At 42.0% G+C, this 22,188-nt stretch overlaps 1 long non-coding RNA gene across 4 annotated transcripts in view; it reads right to left on the bottom strand.

Annotated features, from left to right (window-relative positions):
• Positions 1 to 22,188, bottom strand: part of LOC137617045 (uncharacterized) — a 50,385-nt gene that overhangs the window by 18,124 nt on the left and 10,073 nt on the right. For all 4 annotated transcript variants that reach the window (XR_011039555.1, XR_011039554.1, XR_011039556.1 and 1 more), the window contains 2 exons: positions 13,325 to 13,495; positions 12,901 to 13,101 (listed from right to left, as the gene is read on the bottom strand). This is a non-coding gene — a long non-coding RNA (uncharacterized lncRNA). The remainder of the gene's footprint in view (positions 1 to 12,900; positions 13,102 to 13,324; positions 13,496 to 22,188) is intronic.

Below are 22,188 nucleotides of genomic sequence, written 5' to 3'. Positions count from 1 at the left end.
CCCAGCCATCCTCTCAGGATACTGAAAGACTCCTAGGAGCTGTTATATCCAGGGCGAACACCCCTATAACAGGACCTCATCAATACCCTTAATCTGGGCGCTCTCAAGAAACAACATTTTGACCACCCGCCAAATCAAAAAGATTGCGAAAGACTTCTTAGTCTCCCGTACAACCCAAAATAAGAATAAAAATTTCAAGAGTAGATTAAAAGGATATTGGGATTAAGGGAATGTAGTGGTAGAGCCTTCACCCACTACTGCACTCGGTGCTACGAATGGTCCCAGTGTGTAGCAGTCCTCATAAAGAGTCTGGACATCTTTCAAGTAATATGAAGCGAATACCGACTTGCCTCTCCAAAAGGTCGCGTCCATAATACTTTTAATGGATCTATTTTGCTTAAAGGCTACTGAAGTTGCTATCGCTCTGACTTCATGAGCCTTGACTAAGTAAATTACGATCCTTCTCACTTAAATGAGTGTGTGCCTCCCGAATCAAAAGTCTAATAAAATAAGACCACGCATTCTTAGACATGGGCAAAGAGGGCTTTTTAACGGAGCACCATAAAGCCTCTGAACAACCTTGCAGCGGTTTAGCTCTGGATAAATAAAATTTAAGAGCTCTAACGGGGCACAGCACTCTTTCAACTTCATTCCCCACAATCTCGGAAAGACTGGGGATATCAAATTATTTAGGCCAAGGACGAGACGGAAGTCCATTAGTGGAGAAGCCGATGTTCTTGCTAAAAGCATGTATCTCACTAACCCTTTTAGCCGAAGCCAAGCACACCAAAAAAAAGTGTCTTGAGGGCAAGATCCTTCAGGGAGGCTGAATTTAATGGTTCAAACCTGTTTGACATAAGGAACCGTAGGACCACGTCCAAGTTCCAAGCAGGAGTCGAAATATGACGTTCCTTGGAAGTCTCGAAAGACTTAAGCAGGTCTTGGAGATCTTTGTTATTAGAAAGATCCAAACCCCTATGCCTGAAAACAGAAGCTAACATGCTTCTGTAGCCTTTGATGGTGGATGCAGAGAGGGAGCGACCGTTTCTCAGATAAAGCAGAAAATCTGCAATCTGCGCTACAGAGGCACTTGGAAGAGGAAATAGAGGAGGACTTGCACCAGTCTCTAAATACCTCCCATTTCGACTGATAGATCCTGATGGTAGAGGATCTTCTAGCCCTTGCGATCGCTCTAGCTGCCTCCTTCAAAAACCCTCGAGCTCAAGAGTGTCTTTCGATAGTCTGAAGGCAGTTAGACGAAGCGTGGGGAGGGTTTGATGAAATCTCTTTACGTGAGGCTGTCGCAAGAGATCCATCCGCAACGGCAGACTTCTTGGAACGTCTACCAGCCATAGAAGTACCTCTGTGAACCACTCTCTCGCGGGCCAGCGTGGAGCAACCAACATCAACCTAGTCCCTTCGTGAGAGGTGAACTTCTGCAGCACCTTGTTTAGGATCTTGAAAGGTGGAAAGGCATAAACGTCCAGGTGAGACCAGTCCAGCAGGAAAGCGTCTATGTGGGCTGCCTCTGGATCCGGAACTGGAAAGCAGTAAGTCGAGAGCCTCTTTGTCAGTGAAGTCGCAAAAAGATCTATGGTGGGTTGACCCCATGTCATCCATAGCTTCTCGCACACAGTCTTGTGCAACGTCCACACCATGGAGATGACTTGTCCTCTTCTGCTGAGGCAGTCCGCCAAGACATTCATTTTTCCTTGCACAAATCTCGCCAAAGGAGGGATGTTACTTGCCTTAAATGGAGTTCCTTCTGATCCGTGGACCAAAGACCCGAGCATTCCAGACTGTCCAGTGGAGCTCCCTAACCCAAATCCGATGCATCTGAATACAACACATGGTTTGGGTTCTTGATCGCAAGAGAAAGACCTTCTCGAAGTCTAATGTTGCTGTCCCACCAAGTCAGACATGTCTAGACTGAGTTGGAGATTGGGAAAGAGATACTCTCTAAGCCCTTCTCCTTGTTCCAATGGTTTAGGTGAAATTGAAGAGGGCAAAGGTTGAGTCTCCCCAGAGAGATAAACTACTCCAGCGATGAAAGAGTTCCCATGAGGCTAGTTCAAACTCTTACAGAGCAACTGTTTTTCCTTGCAAGTGAAGGACTTTTAACAGAGCTTGTTCCATTCTTGTGGGAGACGAAAAGGCCCGAAAAATCAGACACTGTATCTCCATTCCCAAATAAAGCATAGTCTGGGATGGGGTACTGTGAGTTACGACTTCTCTACGTTCACTATGAAACCTAGCTCCTTGGTTAGGTCTAATGTCCATTAGAGGCTCTCCAGACAGCGATATAATGACGACGCCCTGATTAGCCAGTCGTCAAAATAAAGGGAGGCTCTGAATCTTCAAAAAATGTAGAAAGCTTGCTACATTTTGCAAGGGCCTTGTAAAAACAAGAGGAGCAGGAATGAGGCCGAAGTACAGTGCTCGAAATTGGTACATTACTTTCCCGTCCACAAACCTCAGATGTTGTTGAAAGTTTGGATGAATCGGGATGTGGAAGTATGCATCCTGAAGGTCGAGAGAGACCATCCAGTCGCCTTCCCTTACTGCTGCCAAGACAGATTTGGTAGTCTTCATCGTGAAGTTTGTCTTGACAATGAACACATTGAGCGCACTTACATCTTAAGTACTCCTGCAGTGAACGTGGCTGCCAGATCATTGGAGCCATCCCTGATAGCCTTGTTCCTGCAGTGAACGTGGCTGCCAGATCATTGGAGCCATCCCTGATAGCCTTGTTCATGCATGACATAATTGTACAGCAATACATTGACAGCTGGAGAGACCTTCTTACTTAAGGCTCCCAGGGACCAATCCAACAAATAAAAACTTCAAACGCTCGAAAAAACTCCTAACAGGAGATGGTCTAGCTCTGAAGCCGACCATAAAATCTTGGAGCGTCTCATGGCTAGACGACGAGGAGAGTCCACAAGGCTTAAGAAGTCTCCCTGGGCAGAGGCAGGTACTCCCAAGCCGAGAACTTCTCCTCGAGCTTCTCCTGTGTCACACCAGATGCCCGAGCGAGAAGCTAATTAAGAAGGAGGAAAAGCAAAAGCAGACTTTCCTAAACTTCTCCTGGATTCCAACCAGTCTCCCAGTAAGAGCATGGCCCTCTTGGAAGAACAAGAGAGAACTGACTTCGTAAAAGTAGGCGTCGAGGAAAGTCTAGGACAAAATTTCACTAAAGAAATTCATAATTAAAATACAAGGGATTGTTGGACCACCCTAGGTTACTCCTCTTCTGAATGACTCCCCAAAGGAACATTAGTTGAAAGGGGGTCATCCACTTCTTCAGAAGGCACATCATCTGATAAATCTAAAGTCTTGCGAGAAGGAGATTTATATTCAGAATGACGTGAAGGAAAAGCCTGACAGGCTACATCAACTTGTATATGAACAGAAGTTAAAGTTGGAGGGTCGATGTCACGTTGTGACTGCAGAGAATGTTATTCTACTACACGTCGTGACAGAAGTAACCGACGTTCAAACGTCCCGTAGTAACAGCGGTGACTGCTGTTCGATGCTATATCGTGACTACGATGACTGACCCTCGACGTCACGTCATGTCTACGGTGTCTACCGCTCAACGTCACGTCGTGTCTGCGGTGTCTACATCTCAACGTCACGCTGTGACTGCGGTGGCTGACGTTCAAAGCGATCAAAGTTACATCGAGATTTATGCTCCGCATCTCGCTTAACAGCAAAGCTGTCACTAGAGATAACGTCAGCGTGGCGTAACAAAGCTCGTCTAGAAGGTTGAAGACCCAAATCACGTATCCCAGAACCGTGACGTACAAAAAGCAAAGGATCCTTTCGCACAGGAACAGGATCGAAAGCTTTTATTGAAGAAGAAAGCTTTAACAGCATATCTAACTTCGGATCAACCTGTGACTGCAGTGGCTGACGTTCAAACGTCACGTAGTGAACAGCAGTGACTGCTGATCGATGCTATATCGAGACTACGGTGACTGACACTCGATGTCACGTTGTGTCTACGGTGTCTACCGCTCAACGTCACGTCGAGTCTGTGGCAGAAACGTCTGTACATGAACGTCATCGCTATGAACGGGACTCTTATTATGACTACAGCTAGGACGTTGAACTTGTTCTGAAGGAACTAATAAACGTTTCAACCGTCTCGAAACTTTACGCCCAGGCTTTTAAAGAGATGAATCATCGGAAGACGAGGAGAACTGTAAGTTTACTTGTGAACGAAGGTTCTGGAGTGGGAGGTGAGACCTTCCGGACTCACCAGTGGTAGCTTATACACCCCCCCCTGGAACACCCCCAAGCGGCGGCGCGAGCCCCAAACCACGCCCCCTTGGGCGGAGTTACCAGGGACGAGCGGGTTGACTCGGCAATGGAAGTCACATTTTTGAAGTTGTAATAGAACAAAAAATAACACAGAAGTGGTTGAGCTTACCTTGGTAGTGCAAGTTATGAAGGTATTACTGTGAAGGTGCAAATTGTTGGACATAAAGGTCTTTTTACTAGTAAATTCAATCTTCTTGTGCTCTCTTGGTTGATATGAATATTGAAAGATTCCAGTTAGTTTGTTTTCTGTGGAATAATAGTGATTGTATGTATGTGTTCTTGTATATAGCCTACTCTGTTGAATTATGAAGTTGTTAGAATATTCCCTCCTAAGTACTGTACATGGTCTCCTCGGCTCACGGGGGAAGGGTTGGAGGGTGACCCAGACTTTGAGTCCGGAAGGTCTCACCTCCCACTCCAGAACCTTCGTTCACAAGTAAACTTACAGTTCTGGAGAGGGAGGTCTCAACCTTCCGGACTCACCAGTGGTAGCTAGGCAGATGCTTCAGGGGGCTTGAAGATGAAGTCCAGCGACCACAGCATCGAAAGCTCCCTGTAAGCCGAGAGCATAGTAAGAGTTGAAGACAGAGTCGCTTCTCCAATTCATTCTGGACATGATTTCTTGTATAGATACTCCATTGTATAGCAGTCTTGATGAAGCTTGACCCCTTATAGAGTGAAAATTCGTTGACTGTTTAGTTGCATTTGGGTCGGCTCTGAAAATGCACTCCCTAAAAAGTTGTCTCATTTTTTGTAGACACATTATCTTGAAGTGTTCATCTAGCCATATGTGGTCTTTCCTGTCTATGTTTCTTTCCATACAGACTTTGTTTGTGTATTCCAAATAGAAGTTCAATTGTCTGACTGGACGTATTTTTGGTCTGTTAGGAAGCTTCCTAAAGCTGATCTCTATTGGCGTGTAGTTGTTCTTTTGGTTTTTGGCCATGAAGGAAGGGTGGTTCCGTAAGACAATGTGTTCTGGGGTGAAGGTGCTCCTGGAAATGCTGAGATTGTTAAATTGATTAGCTCTTAAAGGGCAAGCTAAGGCTACTAGGAACAAGGTTTTCTGTGTCAGTAGTAAGGTAGAGTTATCTCTCGTGGTGTTGAGAAATGAAATTACTTTGTCTAGATCCCAGCCAGGGAACTGGTGAGAATTTCTAGGTTTCCTTCTATTAACTCCCGATATCATTGCTTTGACATATTTGTCCTCTGCAAGACAGTAACCTGGGAAATAGCCTGACAAGATAGGACCTAAAGCTGCTCTGTAGCTCTTCAGGGTGTTGTAAGACAGACCCTTGTCTATAAGGTGATTGAAAAATAAAATAATTGCTAACAGGGGGAATTTGTTGTCTCTTCCATACTCCTTGTGAATGAAACTTTTAAAAATGTTGTATAGGTTTTCATACTTGTGCAAGGAGCTGTCCCTCAAGCTGACAGCAATTTTGGAGCAAACCTCAGGAGGAAAGACGTTAGGGAGCTGATCCTTTAAATTTTGAAGGCGATCAAAGTTGATTGGAGCTTTGCTGAGGGTGAGATACAATCCTTGAGAACTATCTGGTAGTCTTCGATCTTCACAATATATCGTTTGTGCTGCTTCGCGACTGACTTCACTAATGGAATCCATGGTTCCGCCCCCTGCGATATGGTGCAGAAAAGCATATTATTATTGCATTCTTTATTGATTTAAAAAGCTACTTTGTGTAGTAAGAATCCTGGTGGAAAGGCATAGAGAGGTGTTGATACCTTCCAGCTAATCGTAAGTGCATTATTGCTGATGGCTTTTTGGTTTGGAAGAGATGAACAAAACTTTTTGCACTTAGTATTGAAGCCATTTGAGAACAGATCTATTTCCGGGGTGAAATTGAAGTCAGAGCAGATTAAGGAGAATAGACTGTCACTGAGGGAAGTTTCTGTGTGAATGGAACCCAGATCCCTGGAAAGTGAGTCAGCGATGGTGTTACTTACTCCCCTGATCCATCTGGAATTTATCTGTATGTTGTGATCCTTCATGGTACTAAGTATTTTCCTGACTAGTTCATGGGCTAACTTGTTTCTGATACTACCCTGTTTCCTTAGCCAACAATTAGTAACCTTTGAATCAACATGTATTAAGACTACCTTGTTGTATAACCTTGTGATGAAGTGTTCCAAAGAATAGAAGCAAGCTAATAACTCTCTTACATTGATGTGAAGGGAGGATTCTTCATTTGTCCAAGTTCTATTTATTGAGAGCATATTACCCGCTATTACTAATGCACCTCCCCAACCCTGGTTGGAAGCGTCAGTGAAAAGTTCTGCATCTATCTGTGGTTTTGGAATGTTAATCTCTCTGTACATTTGTCTCTGTTCCCATGGCTTTAGGTATTTTTAGAAGGTGTGGGGAATGATTTTGTACCCTGAATTAAAATAACTGTGGTATCTGTGGAGATATTTAAGATGGAATCTTCTCAAGCTTGTATAGGATGCACTAAAATTTAAAGCTCCGATTAACATTTGATAGGAATGCAGGTCGGATTTAACAGAGTTGGAGAAAGCTTTGGCCAATTCGACACACTTCTCTATGTTTTTCCCACTGGGATTCATAGTTTTCTTAATCATATTGTAATGCACTCCTAAAAATTCAATTCTTTGAGTCGGTTCAATTGTAGATTTTTTAAGTGAGATATTCCATCCTAAGTCTGACAAGATCTTAATGACTAGCTGAATGTGATTTTTAGATTTTACATAATCTTTTGCTAATATAAGAATGTCATCAAGATAATTGAATATTAAGATGTTATATGAAGTTCTAATATACTTGATCACTGTGTACATTATCTTTGAAAAAATATAAGGTGCTGTCTTTAGTCCAAAGGGTATCACAGTCCATTTGAACTTCCTTTTACCTAGTTTGAAGGTTAGAAATTTCTGGCTACTTGCATGTAATGGAATGTGCCAATAAGCATCTTTTAAATCTAGTTTGCAGGCCCAAGAGTTTAGATGTAGATAGGGAAATATAGTATTGGCCTTGAGCATGGTAAAAGAAGGTTTTTTAATCATGGTGTTGAGCACCTTCATGTCAAAGATTAGTCGTACTGTTCCATCTGGTTTGAATTTATAAAATATGTGGTTGGAGTAGTAAAAGGAAGTTCTGGGGATCTGCTCTATGACACCTAGTTTTAGCAGTCTGTCACATTCACTTTCCAATATTTTACGCTTGTTAATTGAATAAAATCTATCTTTACCTGTTCTTTTTAATGACCTCTGGGCTTTAAGTTTATTATTAAACGGAATTCTCACCCCTTCATTGATAATTTTACAAGCAAAAGAGGCATTAGGAAGCTTTCTCCAACTATCAATATTCATCAATAATGACTTGCCTATCCTATTCTCTGGGGGGCTCTGGGAGGAGTTATTCATTGGTTTTGAGGCCAAAGGCAAGGTCTCTCTACTTCTATCTTGATTTATAGCATTTGGCCCAATGTCATGATGGTCTGGTGCGGAGCAAAGCTCGTTATTATCTGGTGCTGAGCAAAGCTCATTAACCACTGGTGCTGAGCAAAGCTCGTTATTAACTGGTGCTGAGCAAAGCTCATTAACTGGTGCTGAGCAAAGCTCATTATTAACTGGTGCAGAGTAAACATCGTTATCAACTGGTGCATAGAATACTGGTGCTGAAAAAATCTCTTTGAACTGGTGCGGAGCATGGCTCAATTTCTAGGGTCTTTCTTTTCTCTGGCTCCTGAACTATTAGCTTGTCCATTTTGTGACCTCCCCCCCCTGTAATCTGCCCCCGAAGTTGAATTTCCTACCCCTGAAGTTTGCTGCCCCTCCTCTGAGGAGGGGACCTTTGTGAAAGCAGGCAGCAATGGCTGATTTTTGGTCTTCAGTTAAATTCCAAACTTCTTTAATGTCTGCTTTGATTATAAGATCTCTTATTTCTTCCTTGAGGTATCTAGGAAGTGCTCTGCTTCTGAAATTTCTTATCAAATTTTGTATGAGGTCTATGCTCCTCCTTAGGGGACCAATAATAATTTTGGACAAAAAATCAATGTCATTTACTTTGGAGGGGTATACAATGTGTGCCAGTGCTGCATGCCCTTGAAAGGCAGAAATACTCATTTTAATATTTTCAATGTCATAAAAAATTTTTCTCTTATAACTGTCATCAAATACCTTACCTTCAGGCCAGAAATTCAACTTTGGAGTATTAATTAATTTAAAAGTCTGAGAACTCCTTATTTTGACTACTAACAAAGAATTTATCCCGGTTATCACTATGGCCTTCACTGAAAGTTAATGCTACTAGTGAATTATTCAATTGAATTTTCCCTTCTCTATGAAAAGATGGTTCAGCTTTGAAATTGGTGGAAATATATGAAGGAATGGGTTTATTGAAGGTAAGAAGGTTGAAATCTTCGTAATCACTTTCATCTCCATTATTATAAAAGGAAAAGAGGTCTAAATTTGCACTTTCAGGTAATTCAGGTGATCGTCTTGAGCGCTTAGTAGGAGGGGGAGCCTCATTCTTCTTAGCAGGTGAACCACTTCTGCCGAGATGAATGTTTAATATCAGTGATTTATTTACCATAGATTAATTGAAATTTTGTTCAACAGGTATAGTAAATATGGACAGCAGCGGACCTAGAAGGCTGAAGTCAGGCAATGGGGTTCACGACTCAAATAGCCCTCTTAGGTTAATTCAGTGCCATATTTAAGTGAATGATAAGTTTAAATCTGTTATTATTAATAAACTAGACCTGCCTCATATGTAACCCTTATCAGATAGCCCCCCAGGGCCTAGGCTAGTGTCGATAGGTTTAAAGCAAGAAATGTAAGCTCGAACTTACCTGTGGTCTAGCTTACTACCTATTAAGCTGCGTGCTTTTGATGTGTCAGGCAAGCAATTTGTTTTGAGTGCTTAATTATAATTTTGTAACATATAAAAATTGGAGTATTTGGTTTGTTTATACCAATTAATCGTGTAGTAATCATGCACATGCTTTGCTTAAGCTACTTACGCTATGTTCGGAAGTGCCTGCTCTAAGTATTCAAATCATAACAAGCTTACGTATGGGGGCCGCCATTTGCATTTGTGACGTCATTAGTCTAAATCAGCTGCTTTTTTCGTTACTGATTACGTTCTCCTCTCCGCTGGAGTCTTCGCTAAGCCGATGCACCTCCGCGGAGGTAAGAATTTGCCTAGACATAATTAAGCCGTGGGCTGAGATATTACTCTGGTTGCTGAGTGCAGAATAATGAAAATCAGCAAATGTTGGGAGCAGCGGGAGGGAAAAAGAGGAGAACGTTCTGTGCCGAAGTCAACTTCAGAAATGTGACTTCCATTGCCGAGTCAACCCGCTCGTCCCTGGTAACTCCGCCCAAGGGGGCGTGGTTTGGGGCTCGCGCCGCCGCTTGGGGGGGTTCCAGGGGGGGGTGTATAAGCTACCACTGGTGAGTCCGGAAGGTTGAGACCTCCCTCTCCAGAAACTTCGTCTCTCCTGTCTTATTGCAAGGACGTGCTTGCCGAGCAACGTCTGATACCTTTGAGGGAACGTCTGTTCGTTGGTTTACACTCCTCACTCCCTTAGGTCCTACGACATTCCTTCTCCCTGGTGCAGGGGAGCCTGAAAGAGGTCTCGGACTAGGCAAGTGACAAGCACGAACAAACGAACCCTCCGCAACACAACATTTTTTTTTTTTTTTTTTTTGCACTTACTTCACTGATATCGTATTTTTCAATAATTTCACATTAGACATGAATAAAACTGATTTCTACCTGAAGCACGCAATTCTCCCTTACATCAAAAGGTTAGAATTGCGAAACGAGTCGTATAATGTAAGCACATTAGTACAAAATGAAACACATGCAAAAATCAATAAACATATATATATTGAATAAAACGGAAATATATAAAGTTAAAAAGATCAGTGACTGGGGAGGAGACTAAACACTAGTTCACTAAGGACTACGTTTTCAATCTCTCACCGTACAGTGCCTTGGGACGAGAATAAAAACTAAAACGTTTTATCCTCTCTCCCTAGATGTCAGGATGCCTGAAAACTTTAAATCATTCATTCATTCCTCTCTCCCCGTACAGAGACTTGGGACGAGAGTAAAAAAAAACTGAATCGAGAACAACGTTACTCGCTCCCAAACTCCTTGTACAGAGACTTGGGACGAGAATAAAGATCGGATCGTTCTCTCTCTCTCTCTCTCTTGTCACTCACAAGAGAATGGCCCACTCACCCTTCGTCAATAACAGGTTATTTGACTAAAGGAAAAAACTGAAAGGATTAAGAAATTGAAAATTAACAAGTTCCTTTAAATTAGTATCTAAAACACTTCAGTTTGAAAGAAGAATGAACAAAACGTCAAAATCGATTTACTCTTTCTGCAAAGTGAAACCGTGATTCTCTCTTTCTCTATAGTAACGATAGAGCGCAAACTGCGTAGCATAAATAAACCAAACGTTAGTTCATCTTTGAAATAACAGCACGAAGACTATTCAAAGATTATATTTCTTAAAATATTTTCTAAAAAATATTCATTTCATCACTCTTACAGAACAACTGTTTTAAACTAAACAAAAATAAAAGTTGAATGGGCTCAACGTTGTTTAACTTAGTTTTCCAAGTTAGGACCGCCTACCAAGAATAGGTAACGGCCGCATATAAACAAAAACATAAAATTTATCTTGATGTTTAGTATAAATGGATAGCTAATCGAAGAGGCCTAATAAAGGCGGGTGAGATATAAAATATAAAATATATAGAGGTAAATCTATAAATATCAACAATAATTTATAAAGTGATAAAATAATTACTAAAAGCCTTTAACACACTTCCGTACACTGAGGGAAGGGTCGGCCATCTTTTCTCTATGGAAAAACCAGAGATTAAAAAAAAAAAGCAAGGGCAAAACACTTTTCCTCTCCTTTCAAAAGCATTTCTTTTGAAGATAGTATTGAATAATCCAACACGGCGAAAGCAATAAAACCAAAACCAAGTACTTCACCAATTCGGTCGAAAACTCGAGGTCATAAAGCGAGCGGAAACAACTTGTCGACAAGACCGACAGAGAAGAACTGGAGAAATTGACAAGTATATGCGGTATCTGGCCGATAGTCGGCGCTGGTGGTCACACCCGCAACCTTCACGGCGATCGCTCGCGAGTTTTTGGAATCTGTCGAGCCGTCGGAGATGTCAGCTATTATATATTCACCGGCTAAGTTTAATATTTAAAAAACAGAATTACAATTATTTAAATCAGCTAAGAATATTCACTTATAGTGAAGGGAAATATTCTCTACGGACATAAGCTGAAAAGATAAAATTACAATCATAATCTCCCTAAAAATAATCGAGACAAACAATCGGAAGCGCAACCTAACCCGCGAACGGGAAAGGAGCTTTTCCCAATAGTACACTGTTGTTGGAAGGTGAACGACCTTAAGAAGAGAAAGACCGTAGTCAATCTCTGAGAGGCCACATTCCCTTCATTCAGCAATCCATGTTTCCCATAGGATAATGGAAAAGGCAAAAACAAAAGTAGAATGAAAAGGGTCCAGGTGATGACTATTCCCTTGCGGAGGCCGAGTTAACGGTTGTGCCGACAGGTAGACCGATGGACCAGAGGGGGAGAGGTCGTTCCCCACGACGTGGAACTGAGCTGGCCTTGTTCCGGTGGTAATGTACGCAAGTGTCGTTGTCGTATATGTATCGCACGCACAGCACAAACACTGAAAAGTTAACTTATCACATTTATATACACATATGCATAAACATTAAGAATGTTTTCATATACATACATGTATAAGAAAAAGTAAGTTAAAAGACAAAAATTAATGTCAGTCTAGAATAGGTGAGGAGGGAGAGCAGAAACAACCGCTCTCTATCCAAGCCAAAAGTAAAGTGGGGTAAATCACAGGTGTGTGAACGGGAGTGGTAGCAAGCTACCCCGCTACCCATCGCTAACTAGCAGTGTGGGTAGTTAACCCTCGCTAAATTTTAATGGCTCGTCATTTCAGCTCCGCCGAAAGTATAACCCCTAATAAATAGCGTGGTTTGTATTCCAGCTACGAACCAAACCAATATTAGCAATTACCTGATGCTGCTTTAGTGTAAATTATAACTCAAATCAACTGCCATTCTTAATAAAAATACAAAGCATAATTGCTATCGAGTGATATTCTAACAAAACCATTTATGTGCATTTTCTCATGTTGACAAGTGCAAAAAATCACACTTTTAACATCAGTCCACAATTTAGAGCACCTTTCTTTTCACAAACTTTTTGTATAAACTTTTTTAAGTGCACATAAATAAAACTGGTATAATTCAGTCTAAATTTCTGGCCATCAAGCTGTGGGCTAGACTCTCTCACCACTTGTCCCTACCTAAAGACTGACGCAAAATGACAAATTCGCAAAGAATTTGTATTTTTCTCTAGCTAATACAAACCTTACGTTACTTACAATGGATATTCTTTCAGGAAATCTGGAAGGAAGCCAATTAGACTTTTTGGTGCGAGGTAGCAACCCTACCCAGTTTGGCAGTAGCTAGGGGTACCAGCACCTGTATATATACACTTACTGAGTGGTGAACTAGTTACTTTTCTCTTCAGCTTGTAGAGAGCAATTATCTCTCCTCTCTCCTCCTCCAGGTTGCCACAGACATTGACGAACATTGTTGTTTGCGCTCATTTTACGCCGACACTTTTTTCAGGTGTGATTGTGCTTCTTCATCGACACTCCCATGCGAACATGCCCTGGTCCAAGAGGATGCATAACTTACCTAAAAGTAAGGACTTACTCAGTTTCATTTTGTTATAAAGTACAGTATTGTAATACCTCAATGTCTGGAGACATTAGCTCAAACAAAAAGTATAAGCATGAAATAATATCAATAATAGTGAACCAAAGATTTTGTTTTAAGCTTGGAAGAGTTTTCAACTAATAAAATACTGCACATAAATGTGTCAATAATGCAACTTTACATATATGCATAATTATCCTACCTGCTCAGTTAGAATAAATAGCAAAATATAGTCCCAGGTCTGTGCTAACACCACATTACCTTCTAGTACCACCTACTAAAAGATATTACTCATTTGGTGGTGGCAGCAGCAAATCTTGTGTGACTTGCAGGATTTCCAAACTCTAGTGCCCAATTGGGTTGCAGTGGTAATCTGAAAAATACAAAATACAGTAAATCTTTTTGTCTATGGAACTTGAAAAACTGAAGTGACACAGTTTTAATTTACTGTAAACATTTGAGAAAATATACATGAGGCAGATAAAAAGTGTCAAAAACGGTTAACATTAATTTGGCAAAAATCAACTGTAACAGTCTTTAAACAGAGATGACAAGTACATATTACAAAAATACACTGTATACAGTATCATAAGTAATGGGGACCTTGGTTTTTTTTTTTTTTTAAAGATACCCCAAGCCATTTGGATAAAATCAGGCTCTAAACAACTTCGCAGCCGGCATAAGAGCATCACAAGCTTCAAATGTTTAAATGGATAGAATAAATCATGAAAACCCAGAATAAATTGACTAAGCAATTGTGATACCCAATAACACAATCCTGATAAAAAATATTTGGTTAAAATATGGTGATAAATTGTGTAGATCTTTAGAGTGTGGGGAATTGGCTTAAGATTGTGATGAAATGAAGGGAGCTGACAAAATATCAAGGCCTGGCCCTTTTTCCCTTTTGGGGCCCCTGGGCTTATAGCATTCTGCTTTTCCAACTAGGGTTGTAGCCTAGCAATTAATAACAATAATATGCTATAAATCAATATAAGCCGACACTCGGCATAAGAAAGTAAAAGTTCTAGGTTAAAACTTTGTAATTTTATACAAACCAACATCCCGTCTTAGCTTGTAAGCTTAAAATAACCAGGACAGGAGTTACTCTGGACACCCAGACAAACTGACTGGAGATTGGGTTAAATTTTAGGCCACTAAATTATTTCTGTATAACTTTCTCTTGCCTGACCTTTATGCATCAGACTTTCGTAAAAAAAAAAAAAAAATGCTTGGCTCAATAATTGATAAAATTTCTCCCATAACTGGCTGAAAATAAATTCTTTTCTAGGCTAATGAAGCATTTCTGTACCTTACGAGGTCTGTTTGACTATGTTTCCGAGGAAACTTTAATCTTTTCTTTAAAATGAAGCAACATTAAAGTGATATACATCAACAAAATAGGAAGGATTCAACATCTTTTCCCAAACAATTAGACTGAGACTGTCATATCTGACCCAATAGTCATCCTTCTCAGATTACTCAAAATCACCGTGAAATGACCACTATTGATTGATATTAAATGACCGTCTCTTGTATATACAGTAACTTCAATTTTCATATAATTATAAGTGGGCCAATGTCCAAAGTTGCGGTGCTAGGTTTCCCAAAAACACTATACATTCTTGACATTATTATTATTACTAGTTAAGCTACAACCCTAGTTGGAAAAGCAATATGCTATAAGCCCAAGGGATCCAACAGGGAAAACTAGCCCAGTGAGGTAAGGAAATAAGGAAATAAAGGATATAAGTAATGAACAATTAAAATAAAATTTACAGAACATTAACAACATTAAAACAAATTTCATATATAAACTATAAAAGGACTTATGACGGCCTGATCAACATATAATCATGAGCAGCAAGTTTTAACTTTTGAAGTTTAATTGAACTTTCCGATTAGGAAGATCATTCCACAACTTGGTCACAGCTGGAATAAAACTTATAGAGTACTGTGTAGTATTGAAGCTCATGATGGACGGCTCCCAGAATTTAGAAATCATAGCACCTATATTCCCGGTGGTCATTAACCTTCAGCCAGAAAGAAAGTACGCAGATTTTATCTGCCCTAAGGTGGTGTTTCTGGTTTGCCAAATATAGGTTAAGGTAGCCTAAAGTACTGCTTTATGTCTATGAGTGAAGGAAACATATGGGCATCTTCACTTCATCACCATTAATGGCTGTTTTCAACTCCAGCATCAAGAAGGATTGGATTGAATTAAATTTGAGAATCTGGGTCAATCCCACCAATGGGTAAAGTGAAGCCATTTGGCACCTACTTGTAACTAGGGAAAACCTTAATGTTGAGTTTGAAGTACAGTACTATTAAGAGGCTTAATAGCAAGATGGAAGTAAGGAATTAAGAACAGAAGTATAGCTAAAAGCTAAAAAGTAAATATATCAAGGGACCAAAAATACACCATTTAGGGTTTCAATTATGTACAAGTAACACCTTTATTGCATCAAGACGAGGGCAGCCAGAAAATTAACTCTCAAGGTAGCACCCAAAAAGCAAAGACTTGAATACATAAAAATACTCCTAATTAGCCTTGAAGAATAAAGTATATCAGTTCACAACATACATAGGAGGGTAAACATTCATCCAGGATAACACGGTATACGATACCTTAATTTCCAGCAAATCTGGAATTCACTATAAGAAATGGACAAGTGCTAGATATTTTGGAATTTTCCTTTGGATGACTAAAAGAGACCGGGGCATAATAACATACATATCAAATGAATAAAATTTTAACACCATTTCCTTGTCTAAATGCATTTTCTACTTTTGGGAGACTAGTTGTGGATTACTGCATATGCGTATTTTGCATTTGCATTTGGCAGCTGTTCTGTTTTTTGTATGATGTAACCAATAACTACTTTTTAACCAATTTAGAGCTAAGTATTTATGCAAATAGTTCCTAGATGTTTTACAACACTCCATTTTCAGAATGACTACAGTCACAATTAGACATCTCCCAAAGGGGAGTTCAATATACTTAGATTTTAGTGAAATTTCATCCATTTCAATAACCGATTATATTTAAAACATATTCCGTTCAGTATACAGCCACTGTTGCTCTCAAAAAAAAAAAAAAAAAAAAAAAAAAAAAAAAAAAAAAAAAAAAAAAAAAAAAAAAAAAAGACTCGGGCAGTTAGCATACGTAGCATATGTACCTCTTGTCAGAACAGAAAAACAAGCAAGAATGTTTAATAACGAGCAATGCAAAATCCATTTGACAGACGCAATATAAATTACCTACAATGATGAAACTTTAATGCCAAGTGCATGAAACATTTTTCCAATTGGATATCTTTAGTTTATTATGCATTTCTGAACACTAACACTACTACAAATAATTAATTTTTGGCATTCCCCCAGCCAAAAACCCTGGTATCCTTCATAATTTCCCTTATATAGGTGGGGATCAGAGAGCTCATAAAAGGGCGGTTTACCCGTGTATTCATGGTCAGAAATGGATAGAAAATGTAAAAAGTAGGAAAAATGTTTGGTGCAAGTACTCCAAAAGAAATTAAAGCAAATATATCCTCTTAGGTGAAATGGCATTTGTAAACATGACAAGCAAATTCCCCTCACCACAACCAAGGTCGCCATTTCCTTACTCTTTGGCGAGGTTAGTGGCGTCAGTAAATTTGCTATTTAGACCAGGGATATGAGTTTCCAACATTAAAATAACTCCTGCTTACAAAAGAGCTGGGGGTTTCAAACATTTCTGATCTAAATTTTAATGGATAGTACTGTAGCTTCAGAGATAAAAGACCACATGAACAGAATTAGAGGAAGGGGGCATGCCAACAGTAGGAAATTAGATTATTGGGCGGAAGGAAAAAAAAGACAGTAAATAAAACACATAGAGCAGCATATCCTAACTTAGGCGTATTCCTCCTTACTTTATCTACCCTACACTGTTCCCTAACCAAACCAACAACATATATAAACTCTTCAACAAACCGCATGGGTCCTTATGCTTGGGTTGATACCCTAACATTCAGAAAATGAGGATGATGGAGATTAAATTTCTTGCGAGGATTAAATCTTCCGACATTTTGCATTAGGAAGCATAAAATGTTAAAAAACATTCCCAACAGAAAAGCGTTTGCAACAAGTTTGAACTTCGAAGTTCCACCAATTCTACAGCCAAATCAGGAACCTCAATTCCCAATTGGTTCAAGACGGAATAAAACTTCTAGAATACAGTATATTATCATTATTATTACTTGCCAAGCTGCAACCCTAGTTGTTAAAACAGGATACTATAAGCACAAGGGCTCCAACAGGGAAAAATAGCCAAGTGAGGAACGGAAACAGGAAAAACGATGAAAAATGTTATTTTCATTAGTAAAATAAATTTTTGAATATACTTACCCGATAATCATGTAGCTGTCAACTCTGTTGCCGACAGAAATCTACGGTCGGGATATGCCAGCGATCGCTATACAGGTGGGGGTGAACACCACAGCGCCATCTGTGGTCAGGTACTCCAGTACTTCTTGTCAACACCACCTCAATTTTTTCCTCGGTCCACTGGTTCTCTATGGGGAGGAAGGGTGGGTCAATTAAATCATGATTATCGGGTAAGTATATTCAAAAATTTATTTTACTAATGAAAATAACATTTTTCAATATTAATCTTACCCGATAATCATGTAGCTGATTCACACCCAGGGTGGTGGGTGGAGACCAGCATATATGTTAACAAAGAAGCTAAGTATCCCGTATTTTATTTTATTAGTTATTCAAAAATAACAAAATAAATAAGTACCTGGTAAGGAAGACGACTTGAACCATTACTCTGCCTTTATTAAGTACGTCTTCCTTACTGAGCGTAGCGGTCCTCTTAGGATGCTGAACGACTCTTAGGTGCTGAAGTATAAAGGGCTGCAACCCATACTAAAGGACCTCATCACAACCTTTAACCTCGGCGCTTCTCAAGAAAGAATTGACCACCCGCCAAATCAACAAGGATGTGGAAGGCTTCTTAGCCGACCGTACAACCCATAAAAAGTATTCAAGAGAAAGGTTAAAAAGGTTATGGGATTATGGGAATGTAGTGGCTGAGCCCCCGCCTACTACTGCATTCGTTGCTACGAATGGTCCCAGGGTGTAGCAGTTCTCGTAAAGAGACTGAACATCTTTGAGATAGAATGATGCGAACACTGACTTGCTTCTCCAATAGGTTGCATCCATAACACTCTGCAGAGAACGGTTCTGTTTGAGGGCCACTGAAGTAGCCACAGCTCTCACTTCATGTGTCCTTACCTTCAGCAAAGCAAGGTCTTCTTCCTTCAGATGAGAATGTGCTTCCCTAATCAGGAGCCTGAATAGGTAAGAAACTGAGTTCTTAGACCTTGGAAGAGAAGGCTTCTTGATAGCACACCAAAAGGCTTCTGATTGTCCTCGTAAAGGTTATGACCTTTTTAGATAGTACCTAAGAGCTCTAACTGGGCAAAGTACTCTCTCCAGTTCGTCCCCCACCAAGTTGGACAGGCTTGGGATCTCAAACGACTTAGGCCAAGGACGTGAAGGAAGCTCGTTTTTAGCAAAAAACCGAGCTGCAAGGAACATGAAGCCGTTTCAGATGTGAAAACTATGTTCCTGCTGAAGGCGTGGATCTCACTTACTCTTTTAGCTGTTGTCAAGCACACGAGGAAAAGAGTTTTCAATGTGAGGTCCTTAAAAGAGGCTGATTGGAGAGGTTCAAATCTTGATGACATAAGGAACCTTAGGACCACGTCTAGATTCCAGCCTGGAGTGGACAACCGACGTTCCTTTGAGGTCTTAAAAGACCTAAGGAGGTCCTGTAGATCTTTGTTGGTGGAAAGATCCAAGCCTCTGTGGCGGAAAACCGCTGCCAACATACTTCTGTAACCCTTAATCGTAGGAGCTGAAAGGGATCTTACGTTCCTTAGATGTAACAGGAAGTCAGCAATCTGGGTTACAGTGGTACTGGATGAGGAAACTGCATTGGCCTTGTACCAGCTTCGGAAGACTTCCCCTTTAGACTGATAAACTCTGAGAGTGGATGTCCTCCTTGCTCTGGCAATCGCTCTGGCTGCCTCCTTCGAAAAGCCCCTAGCTCTTGAGAGTCTTTCGAAAGACTGAAGGCAGTCAGACGAAGAGCGTGGAGGTTTGGATGTACCTTCTTTACGTGAGGTATTCGTAGAAGGTCCACTCCTAGAGGAAGAGTCCTGGGAATGTCGACCGGCCATTGCAGTACCTCTGTGAACCATTCTCTCGCGGGCCAGAGCGGAGCCAACCAACGTCAGCCGTGTCCCTTTGCGAGAGGCGAACTTCTGAAGTACCCTGTTGACAATCTTGAACGGCAGGAATGCATACAGGTCGAGATGGGACCAATCCAGCAGAAAAGCATCCACGTGAACTGCTGCTGGGTCTGGAATCGGAGAACAATACAACGGGAGCCTCTAGGTTATCGAGGTAGCGAACAGATCTATGGTTGGCTGACCCCACAGGGCCCAAAGTCTGCTGCAAACATTCTTGTGAAGGGTCCACTCTGTGGGGATGACCTGACCCTTCCGGCTAAGGCGATCTGCCATGACATTCATATCGCCCTGAATGAACCTCGTTACCAGCGTGAGCTTTCGATCTTTTAACCAGATGAGGAGGTCCCTTGCGATCTAGAACAGCTTCCACGAATGAGTCCCTCCCTGCTTGGAGATGTAAGCAAAGGCTGTGGTGTTGTCAGAGTCCACCTCCACCACCTTGTTAAGCTGGAGGGACTTGAAGTTTATCAAGGCCAGATGAACCGCCAACAGCTCCTTGCAAAAGATGTGAAGTGTCCTTAGCTCCTGATTCCATGTTCCCGAGCATTCCTGTCCGTCCAAAGTCGCACCCCAGCCCGTGTCTGATGCGTCAGAGAAGAGACGGCGGTCAGGTTTCTGAACAGCCAAAGGTAGACTTCCTTGAGAAGAAAGCTGTTCTTTCACCACGTGAGAGTAGACCTCCTCTCTTCGGAAACAGGAACCGAGATCGTCTCTAGCGTCATGTCCTTAATCCAGTGAGCCGCTAGATGATACTGAAGGGGGCGGAGGTGGGGTCTCCCTAACTCGATGAACAGGGCCAGCGATGAAAGTGTCCCTGTTAGACTCATCCACTACCTGACTGAGCATCGGTTCCTTCTCAGCATGCTCTGGATGCAAACTAGGGCTTAGTAGATCTTTGGGGCCGACGGAAAAGCCCGAAAAGCTCGACTCTGAAGATCCATACCCAGGTAGACAATGGTCTGGGATGGGACGAGCTGGGACTCCTCAAAATTGACCAGGAGGCCCAGTTCCTTGGTCAGATCCATAGTCCATCTGAGAATCTCCAGACAGCGACGACTTGTGGGAGCTCTTAAAAGCTAGTCGTCTGACGGAGCCGGACACAAGATCATGGTACTGATGCACAGTCTGTGAACTGTCAACCATGGGGAAGCGAGGAAGTACAGTGACAACCCGAAGCTGTCTAGACTGTCTGGGTCGTACAGACAACTCCTTATCGGGTTGCTGAGGTTGCCGCACTGCGTCACAACAAGTCACTTCTGCTGGTTGTTGAACGTCTTCCCAGTGACACACTGACTCCGTAAACAAAAAATCCTCTAACAAGGACTAAGCTTGGACTGCATATCTTGCAACACAGCTCAAGGTCTATGGGAGCAGGTGTGGTAACAGACGGGGTTAGCGACTGAAGTGGAACCATTACCTTCCCTGGAAGCATGTTATGCTTAAATAAAAGTCCATAGGAGGCTACGCAGCTAAAGGCTCCTCTCCAAATGACAGAGTCCTCAAGGGAATATCAGAAGGAGGGAGAATAGCACTTTCTCATCTACAGGAACCATATCCGAGAAAAGCTAAGTTCTCTCAGTGAGGGGTTCACTGGTGCAAAAGCAGCAGACTAGAAGGCAACGTTATGAAACTGCTTGACAGTCTAGTGAGTTGGCAACAACCAAAGATGTGTGACTGAGAAGCATGCGGTAAGGTATGCAGAGCATGCTGTATGCAGAGCATGCTGTATGTAGAGCATGCTGTAAGGTAAGCAGAGCATGTTGCATGGCGTGCGGCTTATGCTGCATGGGATGAGGCTCATGCTGCATGGGATGAGGCTCATGCTGCATGGTATGAGGCTCATGCTGCATGGGATGAGGCTCATGCTGCATGGGATGAGGCTCAAGCTGCAAGGGAAGAGGCTTATGCCGCATGCGTTGAGGAGGATGCCGCATAGTATGATGCTCCTGCCTCATGGGTTGAGGCGGTTGCCGCATAGCATGAGGCTCCTGCCTCATGGTTTGAGGAGGATGCCGCATAGCATGAGGCTCCTCATAGCATGAGACTCCTGCCTCATGGGTTGAGGAGTATGCCGCATAGCATGAGGCTCCTGCCTCATGGGTTGAGGAGGATGCCGCATAGCATGAGGCTGCCTCATGGGTAGAGGAGGATGTCGCATAGCATGAGGCTCCTGCCTCATGGGTTGAGGAGGATGCCGCATAGCATGAGGCTCCTGCCTCATGGTTTGAGGAGGATGCCGCATAGCATGAGGCTCCTGTGAGGTTCCTGCCTCAAGAGTTGCGTCTGCCTCAAGGGTTGAGGAGGTAGCTGCGCAGAGAGAGGCTCATGCTGTGAAGAATGCGGTTGCTGCATGCGTTGAGGCGGCTGCCTCAAAGCATGAGGTTCTTGCCTCAAGAGTTGAGGTTCTTGCCTCAAGAGTTGAGGTTCTTGCCTCAAGAGTTGAGGTTCTTGCCTCAAGAGTTGAGGTTCTTGCCTCAAGAGTGGAGGTGGCTGCCGCAAGAGTCGAGGTTGCTGCCTCAAGGATGGTGGAGGTTGCCGCAACGCAAGAGGTTGCTGCATAGCGTTGGTATCTGGCAACTCCCAATGCGGCAGCTCACGCGTGGAGGTAGGTTGAGGAACCTCAACATCATACGTCTGGCAGGGTGGACTGCGCAGAGGTGGAGTTGAGGTTGCTGCCTCGAGGATGGTGGAGGTTGTCGCACCGCAAGAGGTTGTTGCCTCGAGGATGGAGGAGGTAGTCGCAACGCATGAGGCTCCTACC

The sequence above is a fragment of the Palaemon carinicauda genome, chromosome 23 (genome assembly GCF_036898095.1).
Source record: "Palaemon carinicauda isolate YSFRI2023 chromosome 23, ASM3689809v2, whole genome shotgun sequence".
Lineage (NCBI taxonomy): Eukaryota > Metazoa > Arthropoda > Malacostraca > Decapoda > Palaemonidae > Palaemon > Palaemon carinicauda.
This window is presented reverse-complemented; position numbering and strand designations above follow the sequence as displayed.